The sequence below is a fragment of the Pteropus vampyrus genome, unplaced genomic scaffold (genome assembly GCF_000151845.1).
Source record: "Pteropus vampyrus isolate Shadow unplaced genomic scaffold, Pvam_2.0 Scaffold419, whole genome shotgun sequence".
Classification (NCBI taxonomy): domain Eukaryota; kingdom Metazoa; phylum Chordata; class Mammalia; order Chiroptera; family Pteropodidae; genus Pteropus; species Pteropus vampyrus.
Genome location: NW_011889200.1, coordinates 1,711,044 through 1,737,011, shown reverse-complemented (window position 1 = coordinate 1,737,011; position 25,968 = coordinate 1,711,044). Strand labels below are relative to the sequence as shown.

The window sequence follows — 25,968 nt, the reverse complement described above, 5'->3', positions numbered from 1 at the left end:
GCAAAATATACATTCTTCTCAAGTGCACATGGAACATTTTCCAGGATGGACCACATATTAAGACACAAAACAAGTCTCAATACATTTAAGAAGATTGAAATCATTTCAACCATCTTCTCCAAGCGTAACGGTATGAAACTAGAAATCAACTACAAGAAAAAAACTGGAAAATATACAAACACATGGAGGCTAAATAACATGCTACTAAACAATGAATGGTATAACAACGAGATCAAGGGAGAAATCAGAAGATACCTAGAGACAAATGAAAATGAAAACAATGACTCAAAATCTATAGAACACAGCGAAAGCAGTCCTAAGAGGGAAATTCATAGTAATACAGGCCTACCTCAAGAAAAAAGAAAAAGCTCAAATAAACAATCTAACCTTACAATTAAAGGAACTAGAAAAAGATTAGCAAACAAAGCCCAAAATGAGTAGAAGGAAGGAAATAATAAAGATCAGAGAAGAAATAAACAATCTAGAAAAACAATACAAAAGATTAATGAAACCAAGAGCTGGTTCTTTGAAAGGATAAACAAAGCTGACAAACCCTTAACCAGACTCATCAAGGAAAAAAGAGAGAGGACTCAAATAAATAAAATCATAAATGAAAAAGGAGAAATAACTATGGGCTCCATAGAAATACAAAGGATCATAAGAAAATACTATGAGCAGTTATAGGCCAACAAATTGGACAATCTGGAAGAAATGGATACATTCCTAGAAACATACAAGCTCTCAAAACTGAGTCAAGAAGAAACAGAAAAACTGAACTGACTGATTACCACCAACAAAATCAAATCAGTATTGAAAAACCTCCCAAAAAACAAAAGTCTTGGACTAGATGGCTTCATAGGTGAATTTTACCAATCATTCAAAGAAAAATTAACACCTATTCTTCTCATACTATTCTAAAAATTTCAAAAAGTGGGAAGGCTCCCTAACTCCTTTTATGAGACCACCATTACCTTCATTCTAAAACAAGATGAAGGCATTAAAAAAAAAAAAGAAAGAAAACTATAGGCTGATATCTCTTATGAATATTGATGCAAAAATCATCAACAAAATATTAGCAAACCGAATTCCTCAATACATTAAAAATATCATACACCATGATCAAGTTGGATTTATTCCTGGGATGCAAGGTTGGTACAATATCCACAAATCAATTATTGTGACACACCACATTAACAAATTGAAAGATAAAAAACATACAATCATATCAATAGTTGCAGAAAAAGTGTTCAACAAAATCCAGCATCCATTTATGGGAAGAAAAAAAAAAAAACCTCTCAGCAAAGGGGGAATTGAGAGAACATATCTCAACATAATGAAGGCCATATATGACAAATGTACAGCTAACATCATACCCAATGAGGAAACCTAAAATTGTTTTCTTTAAGATCAGGAACAAGACAACGATGCCCACTTTCACCACACCTCTTCAACATTGTATTGGTAGGCTTAGCCACAGCAATAAGACAAAAAAGAGAAATAAAAGTTACTTGAATTGGAAAGGAAGAAGTAAAACTCTCGTTATTGGCAGATGACATGATACTATATAGAGAGAACCCTAAAGATTCCATCCAAAAACTGTTAGAATTGATCAATGAATTCAGTAATGTAGCAGGATACAAAATTTTCAGAAGTCAGTTACATTTTTGTACACCAATAATGAACTTTTGGAAAAAGAAATTTAAAAAGCAATCACATTTATAATCGCATCAAAAACAATAAAATAACTGGGAACCAAATTAACCAAGGAGGTAAAAGACTTGTTCTCAGAAAATTGTAAGTCATTGAAAAAAGAAATTGAAGAAGATACAAATAAATGGAAGCATATACCATGCTCATGGGTAGGAAGAATTAACATCATTAAAATGGCCAAACTACACAAAGCAATCTATAGATTCAATGCAAATCCTACGAAAATGCCAATGGTATTTTTCAGAGAGATATAAAACAAATATCCTAAAATATATATATATAGAACCATGAAAGATTCCGAATAGCTACAGCAATCTGGAGAAAGAAGAACAAAGTTGGAGGTATCACCCTGCCTGATATCAAATTATACTACGAGGCTAAAGGAATCAAAACAGCATGATACTGGCATAAAAAAACAGACACATAGGTCTATGGAATGGAATTGAGGGCCTGGAAATAAAACCACTCCTATATGGTCATTTAATCTATGCAAAAGAGGCAAGAATATACAATGGGGTAAAAGACAGTCACTTCAACAAATGGTGTTGGGAAAACTGGACAGATACATGCCAAAAAACAAACTGGACCACCTTCCTACTCTGTATACAGAAATAAACTCAAAATGGTTTAAAGACTTAAATGTAAGACCAAAACAATAAAACTATAAGAAAACATAGACAGTAAACTCTGATATTGCTAACAGTAATGTCTTTTTGGATATGTCTCCTTGGGCAAGGGAAACAAAAGAAAAAATAAACAAATGAGACTACATCAAACTAAAAAGTTTTGTACAGCAAAGGAAACCATCAACAAAACAAAAAGACAGCTGACGGATTGGGAAAAGATTCGCCTATGATACATCTGATAAGAGGTTAATATTCAAAATATATAAAGAACTCAAAGAACTCAACAACAAAAAATCAAACAATACAATTAAAAAATGGGCAGAAGACCTGAACAGAAATTTCTCCAAAGAGGAAATACAGATGGACAATAGACATGAAAAGATGTTCAAGGTCATTAATCATCAGAGAAATACAAATTAAAACCACAAATGAGATATCACCTCACACATGTCAGAATGGTTATCATCAATAAATCAAAGAAAAACAAGTGCTGCTGATGATGTGAAGAAAAGGGAACTCTCATACAGTGTTGGTAGGACTGCAAATTGGTACAGCCACTATGGAAAACAGTCTGCAGGTTTCCCCCAAAATTAAAAATTGATATACCTTTTGCCCCAGCAGTTGCACTTTTGGATATTTATCCAAAGAAAACCAAAACAATAATTCGTAAAGATCTATGCATCCCTATGTACATGGCAGCACAATTTACAATAACCAAGATATGGAAGCAACTGAAATTCCCATCAACAGATAATTGGATAAAGAAGTTATGGTTAATATATACAATGAAATTTTACTCAGCCATTAAAAAACGAAGTCCTACAATTTGCAACAACATGGATGGACCTAGTGGTTATTATGCTGAGTGAAATAAGTCAGACAGAGAAAGATAAATACCATATGATTTTTCTTATATGCAGAATCTAAGGAACAAAAAGAACAAACTAATCAAATATAGACTCACAAATATAGAGGACCATCTGGTGATGGCCAGAGAGGAGTGGGTTGGTGGGCTGAGAGAAAGGGTGAAGGGTTAAAGTATAAATTAGTGGTTCATAGATGGTCATGGGGATGGGGAGCACGGCATAGGGAATGCAGTTAACATTAATGTGATGTCTAGCTGTCGAGCCAGAGGAGAGAAAGAACAATCAGGAAGATCGTTTTTGATAATTGTTTCAATTTCGAACTGCTGTTCAGTCTATTTTGATTTTCAAGTTCTTCTTGATTCAGTCTAGGAAAGTTATATTTCTCTAAGTACTGGTCTATTTCTTCTAGGTTATTAAATTTGATGTTATATACTTTTTCATAGTATTCTTGTATGATCCTTTGTATTTTTGCAGTGTTTGTCATAATTTCTTCTCTTTCATCTCTGATTTTATTTGTATCTTTTATCTTTTTCCTTTAGTGAGTCTAGCCAGGGATTTGTCAGTTTTATGAACCTTCTCAAATAGCCAACTCTTTGTTGCATTTATTTTTGCTATTGTTTTGTTATTGTTGTTGTTGTTGTTAATTTCATTTATTTCTACTGGAATTTGAATTCTTTCTTTCCTTCTGCTGATTTTAAGCTTCATTTGTTCTTCCTTTTCTGTTTTTTGTTTTTTTGGTTTTTTTTGAGATGAAGCATTAGGTTGTTTATTTGGACTCGTTCTTGTTTTTGGAGATAGGCCTGTAATGATATAAACTTTCCTCTTATGACCGCTTCGTTGTGTCCCAACAGTTTTGATATGTTGTACTGTCATTATCATTCGATTCTAAGTATCTCTTGATCTCTCATTTTATTTCTTCTCTGACCCAGTTATTCTTCAGTAGCATGTTGTTTAATCTCCATGTATTTGTGGTTCTTCTTGCTTTCTTTTTGCAGTTGATCTCTAGTGTCAAAGCATTATGATCAGAGAAGATGGTTGGTATGATTTCATACCTCTTATATGTGTTGAGACTATCTCTGTGTCCCAGTATGTGGCCAATCCTTGAGAATATTCGGTGTGCTCTAGAGAAGTATGTATAAGCAGCTGTTTGTGGATGAAAGGCTATGTCAATATCAATTATGTCCAGTTTGTCTACTGTGTTATTTAAGGATGTTGCTTACCTATTGATTTTCTGTTTGGATAATATGTCCATATCTGACAGTGGTGTATTTAGGTTCCCTACTACAATAGTGTTTCTCCCTTTAGTTCTGTTAGTAATTGCTTTACATACTTCAGGGGACCCTGATTGGGAACATAGATATTAATAAGTGTTATATCTTCTTGGTTCATGATTCATTTTATCAATTTGAAGTGTCTCTCAGTATCTTTCGTTACCTTTTTTATTTTGAAGTCTATTTCATCCGATAATAGTACCACTACTCCCACTTTTCTCTGAATGCCATTTGCTTGGACTATCATTTTCCACTCTTTCATTTTGGGTCTATATTTGTCTTGGGAGCTGAGATGTGTCTCCTGGAAGCAGCATATGAATAGGTTTTGTTTATTGATCCATTCTGGAACTCTCTGCCTTTTTATTCGTGAGTTCAGTCCATTTACATTTAAGGTGGTTATTGAAATATGAAGTCTTCTTAAAGCCATTTTATCTTTTGCTTTCTGATAGCTTGGTGTTTCCCTTGCTCCCTTGTCCTTGTGTTTCTGTTCTATTAATTTTGGTTGGCTTTTGTGGGTTTTCCCTATGGTTCTTCTTGTTTTATGTTATATACTTCAGTTCTGAATCTTTGGTTAGTGGTTACCATTATAAATATGTAAAGGATAATTATATATATATATATATATATATATATATATATATATATATATATATAGATATATATACACACTTGTCCATTTTCTTCTGCTTGTGCCTTACCTCCATTCCCCTTTGTGAATTTGGGTCTTTGAATCCTCCCCTTTTCAGTCACTTTTGTCTCAATTCGTCCCTGTGTATGCTGAACGTTCATTACTATCTTGTTATAGCAAATCTTTTTTATTGTTTAATCTTATAATGCCCCGTTCATAGTAAGGGTCACACCCCTCTGCTTCTCTCTGCCTGCTAGACACCTTACTTCTAATTATGTATTTTTTTTTTGGCATTTTGTTTTAGGTGAGATGACCTCTTTCAGTATTTCCTGTAGTGCAGGCCTCGTAGTGGAGAATTCCCTCGATTTTTGTATGTCTGGAAAGGCCTTTATATCTCCTTCATATCTAAAGGAGAGCTTAGCTGGATACATTATTCTAGGTTGGTGTTTCCTTTCACTTAATATTTTGAATATGTGATTCTATCCATTTCTAGCTTGTAAGGTTTATGCTGAGAAGTCCGACCATAATCTAATGGGTTTTCCTTTATAAGTTACTGTTTTCTTCTCCCCGGCTGCTCTGAGAATTCTGTCTTTGTCATTGATTTTTGATAATTTTAATACAATGTGTCTTGGTGAATGCCTTTATGAGTTGAGATAATTGGGTGTTCTGTTGACTTCTTGAATTCCAAGTTCCAGCTCATTCTTTAGATTTGGGAAATTCTCATCAACTATTTGTCTGAAAATGCTTTCTAATCCCTGTTTCTTTTTCCTTGCTTTCAATAATGCCCATTATTCTTATGTTTCCTCTCCTGATGGTGTCAGCTAGTTCTTGTATTTCTCTTTCATTTTTTTTTCATTCTTCATTTTCTCTCTTCTTCCTTATTAATTTATTTCTAGATTTCTGTCTTCGATATCACTGATCCTTCCCTCCATTTGGTAGACTCTATTTCCCAAGCTTGCTATTTCATTTTTCAACTCTTGCAGTGTGTGTGTGTTTTATTTTTGTTTGTTTTGTTTTCTTTTTGTTGTTGTTTTAATCTCTAGAAGATCTATTGTGTTCTTTTTGCAGGTTTCAATCTCCTTGCTAAAGAACTCATTCTGTTCATCTATTTGTTTTTTCAATTCCTAAAATTGTTGATATGAATCGTTTTGGAACTCACTGAGTTTTTTCAGAAGTACCATCCTGAATTCTCTGTCATTGAAGTCGCATATTTCTATGTCTGTAAGTTTATTTTCTGGAGATTTTTCTCTTTCTTTCTGAGATGCCTTTTCACCTTGGTTGTTCATGGTGTTTAATGGACTATTTCTCTGCCTGAGCATTAACGGAAGTCTATTCTGCTTTCCCCCCCCACCCCCTCCCCGGAAGGAAGATTTATTACATAAAGGTCTCTCCTTAGCCTGTTGCAAAGGTGCTTTACTTTTGGTTGCCAGTAGGTGGAGTCTAAGCTGCTTGGATCCCTGCTTTATATAAAGCTTTAATGATGCCTTTTTTTCCTTATAGTTGTTTAATCACTCCTGCTACCCTCAGTCTCAGTCCTTCTCAGTATTAGCAACAGTTTTGGTAACGTTTCGTGAGATTCTCCTGGGTCTCTGCGTTGTTCGGTCTCGGATATATGGAGGGGAGGGACTCTCTGGCTTATGGGATGCTGGCTGCGGCTCAACTTGTGTTTTGCAACTGTGGCCAGTAAAGATCAACTGTTGTTTGTCTGCCATCTTGCTTCTCTGCTTTCTGTCCTGATGACTTAGCCCTGCCGCTGGCTGCATGGAACTCACAGTTTTCCTAGGCAGAGCTGTTCAGGGTACTCACTGCACCTTCTCCCGCTCCCCGTCTTTTTACAGGGAACTCCAGTGGCTGTGAGAGGCAGCTTCTTTCTTTCTCCCACTCCATTGCCCAACACCCTGGGTTCTATCCTGTGGTATCTCTTATGCACAGATTCCACGCTTAGACATACTGGTGTGCAGTTGGGTATTTTTTTGTTGAATTTTAGATGTTCGGCTTATTGTTTTTTGTTTGTTTGTTTGTTTTTGTTTTTGTTTTTTATGGGGAGAGATCTGGGGATGTCTCTCACTCCATCATGTTTCTCCAACCTCTCTCTAACTTGATTTATAAAATTAGTCAATGACTTGAATATACATTTTTTCAAAGAAGGCACACAAATGTCCACCAGGTATATGAAAGATATTTATTGTCACTAATCATCAGGAAAATGCAGATCTAAACCACAATTAGATATCACTATACACCTCTTAGGAAGGCTATTAAAAATAAATAAACAGAAGAACTCTTAAGAGATAAATGCAAGTGTTGGTAAGGATGTGGAGAAATTAGTACCTTTGTACACTGTCAATGGGAATGTATAATGGCATTGCCACTATAGTAAGCACTACATATCTTCCTCAAAATATTACAAATAAAACTACTATATGATACAGCAATCCCTCTCCTGAATGTATATCCAAAATAATTTAAGTCAAGATCTCAAAGAGATATCTGCATTTCCATGTTCATTGCAGTATTAGTCACAATAGCCAAGATATGGAAACAACCCACATATACTTTGACAGATAAATAAAAAATATATAGCTTATACATACAATGAAATATTATTCAATCTTAAAAAAAGAAATCCTGCCATTTGCAACAACATGGATGGACCTAGAAGGCATTATGCTAAGTGAAATAAGCCAATCATATAATGACAAACACTGCATATTTCTACTTATATTTGTGAAATAATTCTCATTGAGTTAACACATCCATTGCCTCGCATATTTAACTTTTTTTGCTTTTTGAATTTATAGTGACATTTAAATTGTACTTTCTTATCAAATTGTAATTATATAACTTAATGTTCTCAGCTACACATTAGATCCTCAGCCCTTATACATCTTATAACTAAAACTTTTACTCTTTTACCAAACTTTTCTTGTTTCCTCTACCCACGCCCCAGCCCCAACACCACTTTTCTAGTCTCTGTTTCTATAGTTTAACTCTTTTTTTAGGCTCCACATATATATGATATCATGCATTATTTCTCTTTTTCTTGTTAGCTTATTTCACTTTACATAATGCCCTCTCAGTTCATCTTTATTATCTATGTTGACAAGTAACAGAATTTCCTTCTTTTTTAAAGCTGACTATATATATATATATAAAACCATTAATCTATCCACAGATATTTAGTTTGTTTCCATACCTTGGCTAATGTGAGTATGCTCCTATGAACATGGGAGTGATGGGAGTATAGATATTTCACTTCCTTTGAATATAAACCCAAAAGTGGAATTGTTGGATTATATGGCAGTTCTATTTTTAATTTCTTGAGGAAACTCCATATTTTCCATAGTCTCTGTACCAGTTTACATTCGCATCAACAGTGGACAAGGGTTCACTTATTTCCACATCCTTGCCAGCATTTGTTATCTCTTGTTTTTTGTTAATATACATCCTAACAGGTGTGAGGTGATATCTCATAGTGGTTTTGCATTTCTCTGATAATTAATGATGTTGAGCATCTTTTCATAAACGTCTTGGCCATTTGCATGTCTTCTTTGGGAAAAATGTTTATTCAGCTTTTTTGCCCATTTTTAATTGTGTTATATTTTGTAGTTATTGAGCTGTATGAGTTCCTTGTATATTTTGGATATTAATCTTTTATTGGATATGTGGTTTACAAAGATTTTCTCCCATTCTATAGAGTGCCCTTTTATTTCGTTGATGGTTTCCTTTGCTGTGAAGAAGCTTTTTAGTAGTCCTACTTGATTATTTTTGTTTTTGTTTCCTTTGTTTTTGGTGTCAAATCCAAAATATCATCACCAAGACCCTGTTTTTTGTTTGTTTGATTATTTGTTTTATTGAGCTTTATGGCTTCTGACTTTACATTAAAGTCTTTAATCCATTTTCAGTTGAGTTTTGTGTACAGCGTAGGATAAGGTTCAATTTTTATTCTTTTACATGTGGCTCTAGAGTTTTTCCAGCACCATTTATTGAAGAGACTATTCTTTCCCCATTGTATATTCTTGGTTCCTTTGTTGTAAATTAATTAACCATAAATGTGTGGGTTTATTTATGGTTTTCTATTCTGTTCCATTGAACTATGTATTTGCTTTTATGCCAATACCACAGTGTTTAGATGACTATAGCTTTGTATTATAAGCTGAAAGAAAGGAAATATGATGCATCCGCCTTTGTTTTTCTTTTTCAAGATTACTTTGAGCTTTGAGGGTCTTTTGTGGTTCCATACAAAATTTTAAATTGTTTTATTTCTGTGAAAAATGCCATTGGAATTTTAGTAAGAATTGCATTGAATTTGTAGTGTGGATATTTTAACAGTATTAGTTCTTCTGATCCATGAGCACATAATATCTTTCTATTTATTTGTCTTCTTTAATTTCTTTCATTAATGTCTTTTCAGTGAACTGATCTTTCACCTCCTTGATTAAATTTATTCCTAATATTTTATCCTTTATGATGCTATTGTAAATGGGACTTTTTTTTTTTTTTTAGACGAGGCAACCCTTGGTTGATCTCACAGATTGCAAGGACCTTGTCAGCTTACAATCCTTTATTTTTTTTTTATTTTTTTACACCTACAGCACTTGGTCTTCCTAGGTGGTCTCCCATCCAAGTACTAACCTGCTTAACTTCTGAGATCAGAAGGGATCGGACTTGTTCAGGGTGACATGGCCGTAGACTGTAAATGGGATTGTTTTCTTCATTTCTTTCTGATATTTTGTTATTAGTGTATAGAAACACAACATATTTTTGCATTGATTAGTATCCTGAAACTTTACTAATTTTTTTATTAGTTCTAACAGTTTTTTTTTTTTTTATGGAGTCTTTAGGGTTTTCAACGTATAATGTTATGCCATCTTCAAAAAGAGACAATTTTGCTTCCTCCTTTCCAATTTGGATGTCCTTTATTTCTTTATTTCCCCAATTTCTCTGGTTAGAATGTCTACAAACTATGTTGAAAAAAAGTGGCAAGACTGGGCATTCTTGTCTTGTTCCTGACAGAGGAAAAGCTTTCAGCTTTTTCCCACTGAATATGAAGTTAGCTGTGGGTTTGTCATATAAGGCCTTTATTATGTTGAGGAACAGTCCCTCAGTACACAGTTTCCTGAGAGTTTTTATCATGAAAGTACTTTAAATTTTGTCAATTTTTTTTTCTGTTATCTATTGAGGTGATCATGTGATTCTTATCTTTCACTTTGTTAATGTATATCACATTTATTGATTTGTGGATGTTGAGCCTTCCTTGCACTCATCGAATATATACTTGATTATGTCGTATGATCTTTTTAATGTATTTCTGAATTTGGTTTGCTAATATTTTTGTTGAGAAACTTTGCATCAATGTTCATCAGGGATATTGACCTGTAATTTTCTTTTCTTATAGAATCTTTTGCTAGCTTTGGTATTGGGGTAATGCTGGCCTCATAAAAATGAGTTTAGAAGTATTCCTCCTTTTTTTCTGGAAGAGCTTGAGAAACATTGATATTCTTCTTTAAGTGTTTGGTAGAATTAATCAGTGACGCCATCTTGTCCTGGACTTTTTTTTCCTTTTTGTTTGACTCTGGTTTCTTATTGAGCTCAGGTGAGTGGTAAGAAATAGCTCCAGAGTCTTTTGTTCCATTCTAACAGAGCTGTTTCTCTGAGTCTACTAGGCAATACTTTCCTGGTATTTTCCTATAGGCAAGAAGCTTTTATCTGTATCTTTTTGAGACATGGAGTGTTGTACTTCAACTATGGCTTTTATTTCTTAATTTTTCAAATCCATTGAAGTATTAATAACCATATTTTTGACCCCGAATTAGACTGCATTATCTAATATCTTCCCCCACCCCTGATTTGTGAATTTATTCAAGTGGAAAGTTTTACCAAGGTGTAAAAATAAAATCACATTTGTTATGTATTTAACAAATGACATTTACTGAAAGGAATAAAATTTAGTAGATGAGAACAATTTCAAAAACTCAAGTAATGAGTCATCTTTCAAACTAGGATCAGACAGTATCCACAAATGAATCGGAGGGAAGAAACTCCATCAGTTCCTGATATTTTTTATACTTTCTACTAACATATAATCAAAAGAACCAGACAAAAGAATTTTTAAAAAAACGTTTCAGCCATCCCTATATTGATTTATAGGGCATTTTTTTTTCAAATCATGTGGGCGCGCACACACACACACACACACACACACACACACACACACACACACGCCAGGAGTACTCAATAATGTAGTGCTTATGTAATTTGATACAATTATTTTGTGTAAGTCGTTTTTTAAGAATCTATTGAATTCTATTCATTGCAAAAAAAATGGATTTTCTTGAACAAATGCCCTTAGAGGGAAGGTCTACCCAAGGCCGAATATTATTCTTGACTAGGAATTGCTGTCCTCCAAAAATATAACATCTCATTTTTTTCTAAACAGTTCTGTGAATAGTTTTTAAATTATTAACTAATTCATTCAGGACCTGACAATTTCATTACCTTTAGGTTTTAGGTCACTTGATGTGTGGGATGAGATTATATTACCTCTAAGTACACTTCTTGTCAGAAGCACCAATACAGCACTTTTCTAATCCTTTCCCTCACTTAATTTGTGTGAAATATTAGGCTTTGTAACAATTCTAAGTCATTGCTTATGGCATGTGTCTGATATTCTTTAAAGAATTCATGAGAATTTAAGAAGAAAGTGAAAAAAATATGACTTTACTATTGACAGTAACAGGTGATTATGGAATTAAATAGGGGACAGCAGAACAGCTGGCAGACATCTGTATAAACTCAACTTTCTAGCTGTACCCTAGATTGAAACCAGCAATGTTTAAAAGTTTAAGCTGACTCCATTAAATCTTATTTAGATTATCTATCAAATCATACAAAATGTCAATAGTATAGGGAAAGCTAGTGTTTACTAACTGTATGTCTGTGGGTTGTTAGAAAAGTAATGAGTCAAAATTCACCCAGTTTTAACAAACATCAATCTACTATCAGTGGATATTTCCTAAGAAGAATCGGTGTCCAGCTAATTTTCCACCTTCAGGCTTTGACCAACTAACCAAAGACTCTCTCACTAGATAAGACCTTAAAAAGCTACCCATCCTAGTTTTTCATTCATCAGCAATAACCATTGGAACCTCGGTGCTTAATTTATTCAGTCAGGAGAAGCAGTGGGATTTGGTGTAATCTGGGGGCATGTGGGGCAAGAAAAGATTTTTGTTTCCAACCCTGCTGGATCTTTAGCAAGTTGTCTGAGCTTTCTGTGCTTTTCTTTATTCACTTACCAAATGAAAGGAAAGATGCCTGCCAGAGCACAGAGAAAAAAAAAAAGACATATGTGCTAAAAGACATTGAAACAAATACTACAAAAGTCCAAAAACGTAGAATGTAGAATGTTGTTAGAAATAGACATTACATTGTAACCCACAATGCTATGTGTAGCTAAGAAATACGAACAGAGATTTCACAGAAATATGTAAGGTGGTCCATGAATTGAAAATGAGCAATTAATGGGGGCTTTTGAGTAAAAACTAATGTTGTACACTGGGATGGGAGTAGCTACAAAAAATAAGTAAAAAGTTAATTGAAATTTTGCTTTACAGTTCTTCCTAACCAAATTTCTTAAAGAACAGCTGCACCAGTAAGGTACTGCAAACAAAATTTGTGCTTTAATCTGTTTAAAATGATAACCTTTGTCAGACTTCAGGATAGATCATGCTAGAGAAATCAATCAAATCAAGGTTAAGGAGCAGGAGAGATGGAAGAAAGGACAGAGTTAGAATAGGAATGGAGGTGGTGCATAAGAAGAGCTTTGTAAATTCCTCAACACTATGAACATGTCATTATGCAAAAATAAATACTAACAATAATAATAATGCTACTTCTAGGCTCTGAGCACAGTCCTTTTCTTTAAGGATATCCATGGATCTGTAGCTATTTCCTCCTTCACATTCCCTGAGAAGTCATAAAAGATGTATGTTCACTTATCACAACATCCTTTTAGCTGAAAACAACCACAGACCAAGTCTTTCCTGATAAGGCCAGGAGACATAAACCCCACAATTATTAACTCTTTGGGGATCATAGATAATTTTCAGAAATAAATGGAAACTACGCAGACTACAGAGAAAATAATGTCCATAAGCTGAAAATTATGCTTGTAATTTTAGAAAATTCATAGTGTCTTGGATCCCAGGTTAGAAACCTCTGTTTGTCTTTGGACTACTCTAGCATCTTCTTGAATGCTCATTTGCCAGCTCCACCACTGAGGAGGGAGATCAGTGAGGATTTTAAGTATTTTTTGACTTGGACATTTAGGTCTTATACAAATTTAACAAATAGTCAGAGATTGGCAAGGTGGAGTATGACTGGAATACAATGGCTGATAAGTGTTTTGGGAACTCACTCACTGTAGGCTTGAGTGATCAAGGGGATCTTCAGTGAGTCCTAAGGATCTGAACTATCCCTGGAATATTTAAAGCAGGAGAGAGGGAAGAAAAGACTTGTTTGGGCTATTAAATGAGAATGTCTTGACTTGGCAGAGATTCCTGTTGTTGAAAAGAAAATTGGGAACTTGTGATCAAGAGGAATGGGAGCATGGAACAGCTATGATCTGAATCTCTTGACATTTGCTTCGTGACTTGGCTTTAGGGAAATGGATCTAGCTTATCTGAAAAAAGTAAATAGAAAATATCATATAAACCTGTAAGAATTGTACACTTATCCTTGTGACTTACTTTAGTATATGTGACAAGAGCATATTCTGAGCTGTACTTGGAGTTGCAGAAAATCTATTCCTACAGAAGTTGAGAGGTCGTCAGTAGGGTTTAGAAGTTTGTAAGATGTAAGGAAGTTTTTTGAGAGTTCAAAGCCCACAACTCAGGGAAAGGAGTGGGGAATGAATATGAATAAATAAGATGGCTCAAATATTTTTTTAAAGATGTGATTCAGGGTCTGGGGACAGCTGTTTGTGGTGCTTTTCCCCAGCCAGACCATGTTCTCAACGAGTGCATATTCTTTATTTTGACTAAAATAACCCAAGCAGCAGTGATTTGGCAAGAAGAAACTTTATTCTTCTTGCACTGGGCAGGGATTTTTCATTTAATCTATCATTCTGAACTTGCTGTACTGTTTTCAAAAGTCACAGTAAGTTATTCAGAGTTGACTTTGACAGCATCTCTAGAACACAGGGGAGACTTAGCCCATAATTACAAGATGGTATGACATCTGGAGAAGTCAGGAATCATCCAGGTATTGAGTATCCAGGATGTCAAACTGCAATGAAAGACTTTTAGAGGGCAGCGAAAGCACCTGCTTGGAACAGTACACACACACACACACACTCACACACACACACACACACACACACACACACAAACTAAAAGGTCAACGAATATATATTATATATATAATTTTTGTACACATTACATCACATCCCCTCTAGTAAATGAAAAGCTATTTCAGGACAGAATCCATTTGATACCAAACTATACTAGAGGGTCATGCACATAGGAAACAAATTCAATAAGTGCAAGAGTGAGTAGTGATATTTAAAACAAACTTTACAACAATTATTTCTACTTTCACTAGATGATATTTTCAGTGCCTACTGTGTCCTAGGCACATGCCTGGGGATATAGAAATAAAATGCATAGTCTTTTTCCGGAAGGGTCTCACAGCTCAGTAGAAGACATAGACACGTAGATGAAGAATTGAGTGCATAGTGAAAAGTTGTGCGATAGAGATGTGCACAGAGTCCTAAAGTAGTTCAGAAGGTGGGCACCTCACCCAGATTGGAGTGTTGAACTGTAGTCTAGGCATTGAAGAGATATAATGGGACTAGTTGGGATGATATGAATAGAACACTTGAAATTGGGTTCTAGACTAGAGTTCTTTCCACTGGACACAAGAAATATCTGTGTAACGTCATAGAAATCAGAGATCAGGAGTGTTTAGAAAGGCAATGTTGCCAGAAATTAAGTAAACATCATTTATCCCTTTACTGACTCCAGGGTACCACACTAAATGCTGAGGATGGGGATATGAAATGTCCACAGATCATTATCTCAAGAAACTAAATAATGACCAGGTATAATACTGTACCCACAGGGAGCTTATACTTCATAGACATTTGGTGATTACCGACACTGTGGACCCAAGCACATATGGGTTGGACCCAAACACTATGCAGAAGGCAAAGGTAAATTATTGCTGCATTTTTTTTTTGTCAATCTTTATCTTTATTATTTGTCTTATGTTGCAAACCCTGTGATGAGACTGTTTACTCACTCTTAGGTCGCCAGGAGTCCAAACTAACTGGATGGCATGTAATAACGTAATACTGTAAATGTGGTGGTGAAATTTCTCTCCAGTTCCAATTTCATATATATAGCTCCCTACTGTATGTTTCAATCTGGTGGTCCTTTTAGTATCTTTAGTTTAAATACAGTGAAAACTCCCATGACTCACTTAAAATACCCTTCCAATTCTTAGGAAGCATTAATTCTCAGTCCTTCATTATTCATTTTATGATGCAAATTAAAATGCTTTCTCACACACGCTGTATCATTTCCCACCAATGTGTTTTTGTTCAACTTGTCTTCTATATTGGAAAACTTTTTCTACCATTTTTGTATATTCAAATCCTACTCCAGAATTTAAAGTCCTGCTCAAAAGGTACCTCCCCACCAGAAAACTTTCGATTCTCATTTTATCATCCCTTAAAAAAAAAAATAAAATAAAATCTGAAAGCAATTGCTACTTTATTCAAATTCCATAGCATTAAATCTGTACTCTCGTATTAGAGAAAGAGAGTTAGGTGATATCCATACAGATATAATAATTGAAGCCTTAGAGTAAAATGAAATTGCCAGAGGGCAAAGTACACAAAAATAATGGAAGAATGTCAAGGTCAGAGTTTAAGAAAACACATCCTTTAGAGGGTCTGAAGGGAAAGAAAATCAGAGAAGGGGACAGACAAGTAGCACAAAACTGTGAGAGAACAAGGAGAAAGGAATGCTTAACATGTCAAATGAGGTAGAAAAATCAAGGAAGAATAAACAAACATTGAATATCTGTTGAATGAATGAAAAGATGAAGAAAGAAAAACAAAGTAAAGAAGAAAAAACAAATCAAAAGGCCATTGAATTTAACAAGTCTTTGGTAGTTAAAGAGTGAGGATACAGAGAAATTTCTAGGGGAGAAAGATAAAGAATTGGAATCTGAAAATCTGTGCTGGACTCCTGGATCTTCTATTGTGTAACTTTAAGAAAGTTACTTCTATGAAACTCTTTCTCCATCTCTAAAATTAGGGAAATAACCACCAACTTCACCTACATCTCAGAGTTATTGTATGGATTCAGTAAGAATATAAGCAAAAGAGTACAACAAAATGTAAAAGGCTATACAAATGTAAATTGGAATAATTAACTTAATATTAAAGTACCCTACAAATGAGAAGGTGTTCAATCATCAGTCCAGAAAAATATTAGGAGCAATGAGTTTACAAAGCTCCATTTAACAGTCGTCACGAGTTGCTGTGCATTTGCCAGAATTGAGATCAGTACCAAGTATTGTATGAATTTTATTTTTTCAGCTATGATTCCCTTAGAAAGCTATGTGGTATGTATTGATTTAGAAAATCAATTATTACATTTATTAAAAGAAGAAAAATAGATTTATTTTCTGTGAATTTCTCTAGGATTAGTGTAGCTCTTCTTGACACTACTTGGATATATTATAGTCACAGATCCAATTTGTTTCAAACCAGTAGTTCTCAGCCTCCAGGTTACTATTTACTAGTGACATATTTCCAGTACTTGGCTACTAGTAAAAATTGTAAATAGATTCAAGTATGGCCTTGTAATAACATCACTCACTGGCTTACATTTCTATCTTATTCTTGAGCGAGAGATAAAGGCTAACATGCCAGGAATTGTTTATAATCTACAACCTGCCTTATTTATGTTACAACTCAGACATCTGTACATTTTTCACCATGAGTGCCCTCGTAGAAAAAAAAAAAAGATTAGCAATCAACCATATCTTCAGAGATCATCCAGTCCTATCATTTGATTTACAGGTGAGGAAAGTTAAAGCCCAGATAAGGGCAGAGATTTACCCAAAGAATGCTAGTTAGAATAGAAACAGGAACACAGATTCCCTGATATTAGTGCAAGATTCTGTCCACTCTAACAGCTTTTCTAAAAGAGCTTCAATGTGAGGTGTTTTACAGACACATACATATATGCATTCATGTACCTGTATATGCATACATGTCGAAGGGTCAAATACATTTAGAAAGTAGTGCTCTATATTACCCTTTAGAAGATTCTATCATGAAGTCTCCCTAAATATCACCAACCACAATTGTAGATAAGACAAAGTTGGGTTTATTGTTTAGACACATTCCTTCAAAAAGCTTTGACTGTGTCTCCAAGTGGGGAAGGTAAGGACAGAATTGATTAAGAATTGGATATTCAGCTTATGGTGGGTATTTCAACATGGAGGTTTGACTAGGATTGGCTAAGAATCATGATACAACCATCCAGAATTGGTGGGAGCAGCAACTTGAGAATTTTGAGGGGAGGATTCAGACTCTTAGGACTCAAACTGTCTGTTGGATGCTTTCCACTGAAGAGTTGGTGGGACTTTCAGGACTTTCTTGTAATGAACAATCAAACCATTTGCTTTGACAGTTCTGGAAGAGGAAAGAAATGCTAATGAAGAAAATAAAAAAGCAAAGCCATTTTAGTATAGACAGCAAGGTGCAATTTTGGCTCTCTGAGTCCAGACTAAGTGTGAAAGGAGACAGTTTTGGTTTTCAATTCACAATGAATATTAAAGTCTTATTAATTAAAATTAAAAAGGTTTTACTTTATTTAAACCAGAATTTTTCGACACCTATTTGACAACAGAATTCTGGTTTTCACTTTAAACACATTCTAGAAAACTACACTCTATTTTGTTCGAAAATTCACACTTCTCTGGAAACCATTTGGAAGTTGATCAGTTATGAATTGTCTGAAAACATTGATGTAATGTACCAGGTAACTTAACCAATAGTAGCAGTTGTCCTGATGGCTGATGTAACCAGTCTGCCTGACTAGGTTCCTTTTATTATACACTATGTAATGATTGCTCTCCCTGATGAGAGCTGCTCTAGTTATAAAGCTTTTAATTGAGGACCCAATAGTGCTATAAAAATTAAGTGTCTGGAATAGATCATTCCATTTACCTTTTCATCATTGTGAATAAGAATAATCTTTATTTTTACCCATATTGCTTACATCTCATTTGTCAATGAGTGGGTGTCATCATTTGCATTTAGAGATGCTCATGCTCAGGTAATTTTCAAATATTGCTTTTCAGCTGTGGTTTAATATAGTTTTTGAAATTGTTTTCCAAAGCATTTTAATTAGTACATATTACAGATTAATCACCTGTCAAATTTGATTTATAAAAATGAGACCATCTTGAGTCTGTCAGCTGCATACGAAAACTATCCCCAAAGCCTTCAGTTCTTCTTTATCTTACCTTACCTTACCTTACCTTACCTTATCTCATCTTATCTCAGCTTATCCCACCTTATCTTATCTTATCTTATCCTATCTTATCTTATCTTATCTTATCTTTTTTGTGGGTTGTTGGGGTGGCATTGGTTAATAAGATTATATAGTTTTCAAGTGTACAGTTCAATAATATGTCATATATATATTGTAATTTGTGTTCACCATCCAAAGTAAAATTTCCTTCCATCACCATATATTTGACCCCCTTTACCCTTATCTACCTCCCCTTTCCCTGCCCCCCTTTCCCTTTAGTAACCATTAAATTGTTGTTTGTGTTTATGAGTTTTTTTTGTCTTGTTCATTTGTCACTTTCAGTTTTTATATCCCACATATGAGTGAAATCATATTTTCTCCTTTTCTCCTGTCTGACTTTTTTGCTTAGCATGATATTCTAAAGATCCATCCATTTTGTTGTAAATGGAAGTATATCACCTTTTCTTATGGCTGAGTAATATTCCATTTTATATATGTACGACATCTTCATTATCCAATCATCTATCGAAGGGTACTTCGGTTATTTCCATGTCTTGGCCACTGTGAATACTTTAAAACCAGAACACAGTCAAGATTGTGCATTTAACCTTTTTTAAACTTAAAATTGTGCCATGTATTTTTTCTTCTTGAAGAATCAGTTTGTACCCCATCCCCATTTCCTTAAATGACACAAACACATACAGATATTTAGTTACAGAGTCATATAGAACTTAAAGTGGGAAAATACTCAGTGAGTACAAAGGTAATTGTTTGAGCCCAAATGAATTGAAGGGACATTTGTAAATCAGGGATGTGACTATGATACTGTGCTTGCTAAAACTGCAACTGCTTTGACTTCTCCATTAGTTTCTACTGAGTTGATCCCATAATGCTAAACCTGTGAGTTTCTCTATTATAGTTATTTCTAACAGAGCAAAGGAATTCAAGTTTGGGGCATCTGGGTGATGCCAGTTGCATTAAATGGGTCAGGTACTCACATGGTCATTGGAAAGCAGCAATGACCACAAGGACAATAACAAAATGTGACCAGGGAAGAGCTAATAGACTGTGACTTGCTTTCTAACTGAAATTATATGATCCCAAGACACTTAAAGAAAATAATCAATCATTTGATGTTTAGGTGCACATCATGAAGCTACATGTGTCTTGCTGATGTAAATCATCCTCACCACCAAGTAGGACAAGAGGTCACTTGGTAGTAGTTGTATAGACAACTACAGCCCACTGGCCCATAGGATGCATGCATGATTTGTTGAAATTTCAGTAAATCAATTTTAATTTTTCCATTTTTAGCATTTACTATTGACCAGCACTTTAACATATATTATCACAGTTTATCCTCTCAACAACTCTAGACTTGGCTGTTTTCATATAGCCTTAATAATTTATATCCCTAATATATATTAAATCAAGTAATTCAGTACATGGAGAGTCATCAAAGCATTTTAATTAAATTCAAAACTCGGGACTAAGAGTTGTAACTTTATTCTGTGATGATAGCATGCCTATAGGCAGTGTTATCAAGCTTTTGGTATAGGGAATTGTTTGGTTTGAAAGAGGATATTTGACATATAGTATATCTGAGTCATAATGATAAATCTTATGGCTATATTAGTCAGTACCTTTGTGTATCAACATATTAGGTAAAAAGCTGGATTTTATTTAGTCATCAAGATAAATTTCCTACATGATATCAAGCATCTGGATATTCATAACCATACATCAATCCACTATGGAGCCATCTGGGCATTTGGCATTATTTAGAAACTAATAACATAACAAGTGATTGATCTAGACTTACTTGACTGAAAACAGTAGGTCTTAGATTCTGGTTCTTTGTTGACCAGTTTCTTATTTTCCAGAATACTCTGCCTTTTCCCCATGTTCTGACTCCTGACCTTTGATTAAATATAGGGATCTTATCATATTTTTAGTCCTGATCCTATTCAGTCTTCCTCAACATACTATTAGATATTTGATTTACAACATCAGTATTCAGATTAGGAATTGCTTTTTACTTATCCTCCCAAATATCTTGGCATTGTGCTGCCACAGATGATATAGCAGAGTAGTAACTTCAGAATTAGATTGTCTGGAATGAAATCCTGGTTCAGCCATTTTCTAGCTGCATGACCTTGGATCACTTACATAACCTCTCTTGGTCTCAGTTCTCACATTTATACAATAGAGATAATGATCATAACTTTTAGAGCTGCATGCATTAAATGTAATAATATTCATAGCATATTTTATACAGATCCTGGTACATAGTAAGTGTTCAAAATCCTGTTAGCACCTCTACCAGTTTTTAATTGAAAAAAAATTGGCGGGAAAGAATTAGAGTTTATTTTTTTAAACCAACAAACAGCAAGGCATCCACATAGGAAACGAGGAAGTCAAACTGTCACTATTTGCAGATGACATGATTATCTATATAGAAAACCCTAAAGATTCCACAAGAACACTGCTAGAAACAATAAGCAAATACAGTAAATTTTCTGGATACAAAATCAACGTTCAAAAACCCATAGTGTTCCTATACTTAATAATAAAGTGTGAGAAAGTGAAGTGGAAAAAATAATTCCTTTTGCAATTGCAACAAAAAGAATAAAATACCTAGTAAAAAATCTAATGAAACATGTAGTAATAAATCTAATGAAGGACCTATATAATGAAAACTATAAGACCCTATTAAAATAAATCAACGAAGATACAAAGAAATGGAAAGATATTCTGTGTTCTTGTATCGGAAGAGTCAACACACTTAAAATGACCATATTACCTAAAGCATTATACATATTTAATGCAACCCCCATCAAAATCCCAGTGGCATTTTTTTAAAGAAACAGAACAAAAATTCATCCAATTTTTATGGAAGCACGAAAGACCCTGAATCACTAAAGCAATGCTGAGAAAAGAAGAACAAGACTGGAGGGATCACTCTGCCCGAATTCAAATTATACTACAAAGTGACAATAATCAAAATGGCGTGGTACTGGTAGAAAAACAGACACACAGACCAGTGGAACAGAACTGAGAGTCCAGAATTAATCTCATGTTTATATGGGCAAATAATTTTCAACAAAAACAAAAAAAGAAAATACACACACACACACACACACACACACACACACACACACACACACACAGTGGAGAAAGGAAAGACTCTTCAATAAATGGTACTGGGAAAACTGGAAAGCCACCTGCAAAGGAATGAAACTAGACTGTTGTCTATTACCACACACCAAAATTAAATCAAACTGGACTAAGGACCTGAATATAAGACCTGAAACAATAAAATGCATAGGAACTAAATTCATGGACCTTGGACTTAAAAAGGATTTTATGTATTTGACCTCAAAAGCAAGGGAAGTAAAAACAAAAATAAATAATAAATGAATAGGGTTACATCAAACTAAAAAGCTTCTGCACAGCAAAAGGAACCATCAACGAGGTAAAGAGACAACCATCTGAATGGGAAAATATATTTGCAAGCAATGCCTCCATTAAGGGCCAATATCCAAAGTATACAAAGAACTCATACTACTCAATAACAACAACAACAACAAAACAAACAATCCAATCAAAATATGGGCAGAGGACCTGAACAGACACTACTCCCAAGAAGACATACAAATGGCCAACAAATATTTGAAAAGATGCTTGACATCGCAAGCTATTAGGAAAATGAAAATCAAAACCACAATGAGATACTATCTCGCACCTGTTAGCTAGCTGTAATCAACAAAACAAGTGATAACAAATGTTGGGGAGGATGTGGAGAAAAAGGAACCCTCATACACTGCTGGTGGGACTGCAAATTGGTACAGCCACTGTGGAAAACAGTATGGAGATTATGGAGATTCCTCAAAAAACTAAGAATTGATCTACTATATGAACTAGCAATTCCTCTACTGGGTATTTACCCCAAAGACTTGAAAACTCATATGCAAAAAGATATTTGCACACCGATGTTCAAGCAGCATTATTCACAGTGGCCAGGACATGGTAACAACCAAAGTGTCCTACAATAGATGATTAACTAAACAAGCTGTGGTACATATATACAATGGAATATTACTCAGCCATAAGAAGAAATGAAATACTGCCATTTGCGATAACATGGATGGACCTCGAGATAATCATGCCAAGCTAAATAAGCCAGAGAGAAAAAGTTGAAAATCACATGATATCATTTATATGTGGGATATAAACCTAAAAGCAACAAACGAACAGGATAAACAGAGACTCATGGACATGAACTATAGACTAGTGCTTACCAGATATGAGAAGGGAAGGGGGAGGTAAATGGGGTAAATGGGGTCAAATATGTGGTGACAAATCTAACTATGGGAGGTGAACACAATGTAAATATATATGCCTTACTGTTAAAATGTTCGGCTGAAACATTGGATTTTGTTAACCAGTGTCACCATAAAAATATAAATTAATTAATTAAAAATAAAATCAACAAACAATTTAGCAATTGAAACAAATTGTCTCACCTATTTTACTTGCCATTCATACATTAGACCTCTTATATTTACACATCTTTTAGAACAGTGAATTTGTCTTGGAAGTACTGAATCTGTCAAAGGAAAGATGGATAGGGGTCCACTTTACTTCAAGTGAATGGGAAGTCATTTGGCTTTCATATCTTAGATAAATTCTAAGATACTTACTTTATAATTGCTTTATTGTCAGGAGTTTACAATGAAGTCATAAGAGAAAAAAAATCGATCAGCCTAATTGCCTCAAGATGGATATGTAATTCATAAATCTCTTGTCTAATGGATATAGTAATAGACCACCTGTTTCCCCTGCCTCCTTCCCAGTTCTGTATATGAATGACTAGTGACTAGTGCTTCCTGAAATGAACAAACCCAGACATCAAAGTGCTATAATGTTATAATTTAATGGTAGCTCATCTCAATTTTGAATCTTACATAATCAGATAATTCTAGATTTTGAGAAAAGATCCATTTCTTTCTTATCACTTTCATTGAACAGTCATCATTAAGGTATCCTCCAGATAGAAGTTCTGGGCTTAAAGGCCCCAATTAGGAGATGAATAAGAATTTAGTAGGGCAAATGAGATGGGGACAGGCAGGTGGTGGGGGTACTTGGTTGATTTGTTCACAACCAAATTCACAGCACGCTAGCATAACTAAATTTAAAATTTAGTCAAGCTGCTCAGCAATTATTTTCCACTATTTGACTTCAGTATTGAATCTAGCACAACATTCGAAGACTGCCATACATGATCCTATCCAGAATAAATAATTAAGTCTAAATGAGCCTTGCCACTTTTAATGTGTCAGAGATTCGGCTCCAATAATTCAGAATTTGTGATGCGTCAGACTTCTCTAAAAAAAGGGAGGTGCAATTATTCTTGCCAGATTAACATGTTAGCAGATAGAGGGAAGTGTGTTTGATCCACTTAAAACACATTGTTTCAAGCACCTAAGAACTCATTCACTACAAATATTAACTTGGATGGTTATAAATTATCATGATAAGCTCAATGAAATTTGTCATTGCGTTTATAGTAAAGATGTTTTTTTTCAGAACATTTATTATTTGCTCTACAAAAACCCATGGAATATATGTTTCTCTCTGGTCTCATTATTAGGAAAAGTTGCACTTACCAGGAAAATAGACAGTATTAATTAGAGATTCATCTGTGGGCTTTCTAGTCAGGCCTAGCTTTGATTAAATACTAACTTTGTCACTTCCTGGCTGTATGACCTTTAGAAAGTCAGTTGACCTATATGATCCTCAGTTCCCTCACAACTAAAATGAAAATAACGTACTCCTGTGGTGAGGATTCGATGAATTTATACATGAAAATTGCTTAGAACTCACCCGGCCAGCACTATCCAGGATTTGGAGAGTGTGGGGCTCTCAGCCAGTCAGAGCAGTCCCAGGCTGGTGCCATGTCCAAAACCTGCAGACTGCTCTCATTTTTAGGGGCTTCAGCTCCCTGTTCGGGGCCAGCTTCTACCCCTCTACTTTTGGCTCCTAATGTAGCTGGAGGAGTATTGGAACAAACAAGCTATAAATCAAGGTGGTATTGCTGAAGAAGCTGTGCTGCCACCATTGTTAAAAGTGTGGTTTGATCTATTTGGTAGAAAATGAGAAGGCTGTCAAATATACTCTCCCATTCACATGATTGTCTCTTTGCCTTGTTGATGGTTTCTTTTGCTGTGCAGAAGCTTTTTAGTTTGATGTAGTCCCATTCATTTATTTTTGCTTTTACTTCCCTTGCCTTTGAGATCAAATTCATAAAATCCTTGACTTTAGTTCCTATATTTTCTTCTATGCTTTTTATTGTTTCGAGTCTTATATTCAGGTCCTTAATCCATTTTGAATTACTTTTGGTGTGTGGTGATAGACAGCAGCCTATTTTCATTCTTTTGCAGGTGGCTTTCCAGTTTTCTCAGGACCATTTATTGAAGAGATTTCCTTTCTCCACTATATGTTTTTGGCTCTTTTGACAAAAATTATTTCCCTATGTAAACATGGGTTTACTTCTGGACTCTCAATTCCACTGGTCTGTGTGTCTATTTTTCTGCCCATATCATGCCACTTGATTATCATCACTTTGTAGTATAATTCGAAGTCACGCCGAGGATTACCTCTGATCTTGTTCTTTTTTCTCAGCATTGCTTTGGCTATTCGGGGTCTTCTCTACTTCCATACAAATCTAATGAATTTTTGTTCTTGTTTTTTAGAATGTCATTGGGATTTTGATGGGGGTTGCATTAAATCTGTGTAATATTTTTGGCAATAAGGTCATTTTGTTTGTTTGTTTGTTTGTTTGTTTTTTAAGGTCATTTTAACTATGTTGATTCTTCCAATCCAAGGACACAGAATATCTTTCAATTTCTTTATGTCTTCTTCAATTTCTTTTAATAATATCATATAGTTTTCAGTGTATAGGTCCTTCACATGTTTTGATAGGTTTATTCCTAAGAATTTTTTTTACTGCAATTGCAAAAGGGATTTTTTTTCTTTTTCTGACAATTCATTATCAGAGTATAGGAATGATAGGGATTTTTGAACATTGATTTTGTATCCTGAAACTTTACTGTATTTGTTTATTATTTCTAGTAGCATGTTGGTGCAGTCTTTAGGGTTTTCTATGTAGAGAATCATGTCATCTGCAAATAGTGAGTTTGACTTCATTTCCTATTTGGCTGCCTTTTATTTCTTTCTTTCGCCTGATTGCACTTGCTAAGACGACCAGTGTTATATTGAATAACAGTGGTGATAGTGGACAACCTTGTCTTA

General features: G+C 34.6%; 1 protein-coding gene and 1 pseudogene across 1 annotated transcript in view; both read left to right on the top strand.

Annotated features, from left to right (window-relative positions):
- IL1RAPL2 (interleukin 1 receptor accessory protein like 2) overlaps window positions 1-25,968 on the top strand; it is a 1,186,660-nt gene that overhangs the window by 909,429 nt on the left and 251,263 nt on the right. The window lies entirely within an intron of this gene.
- Window positions 46-24,813, top strand: LOC105306085 (annotated as a pseudogene).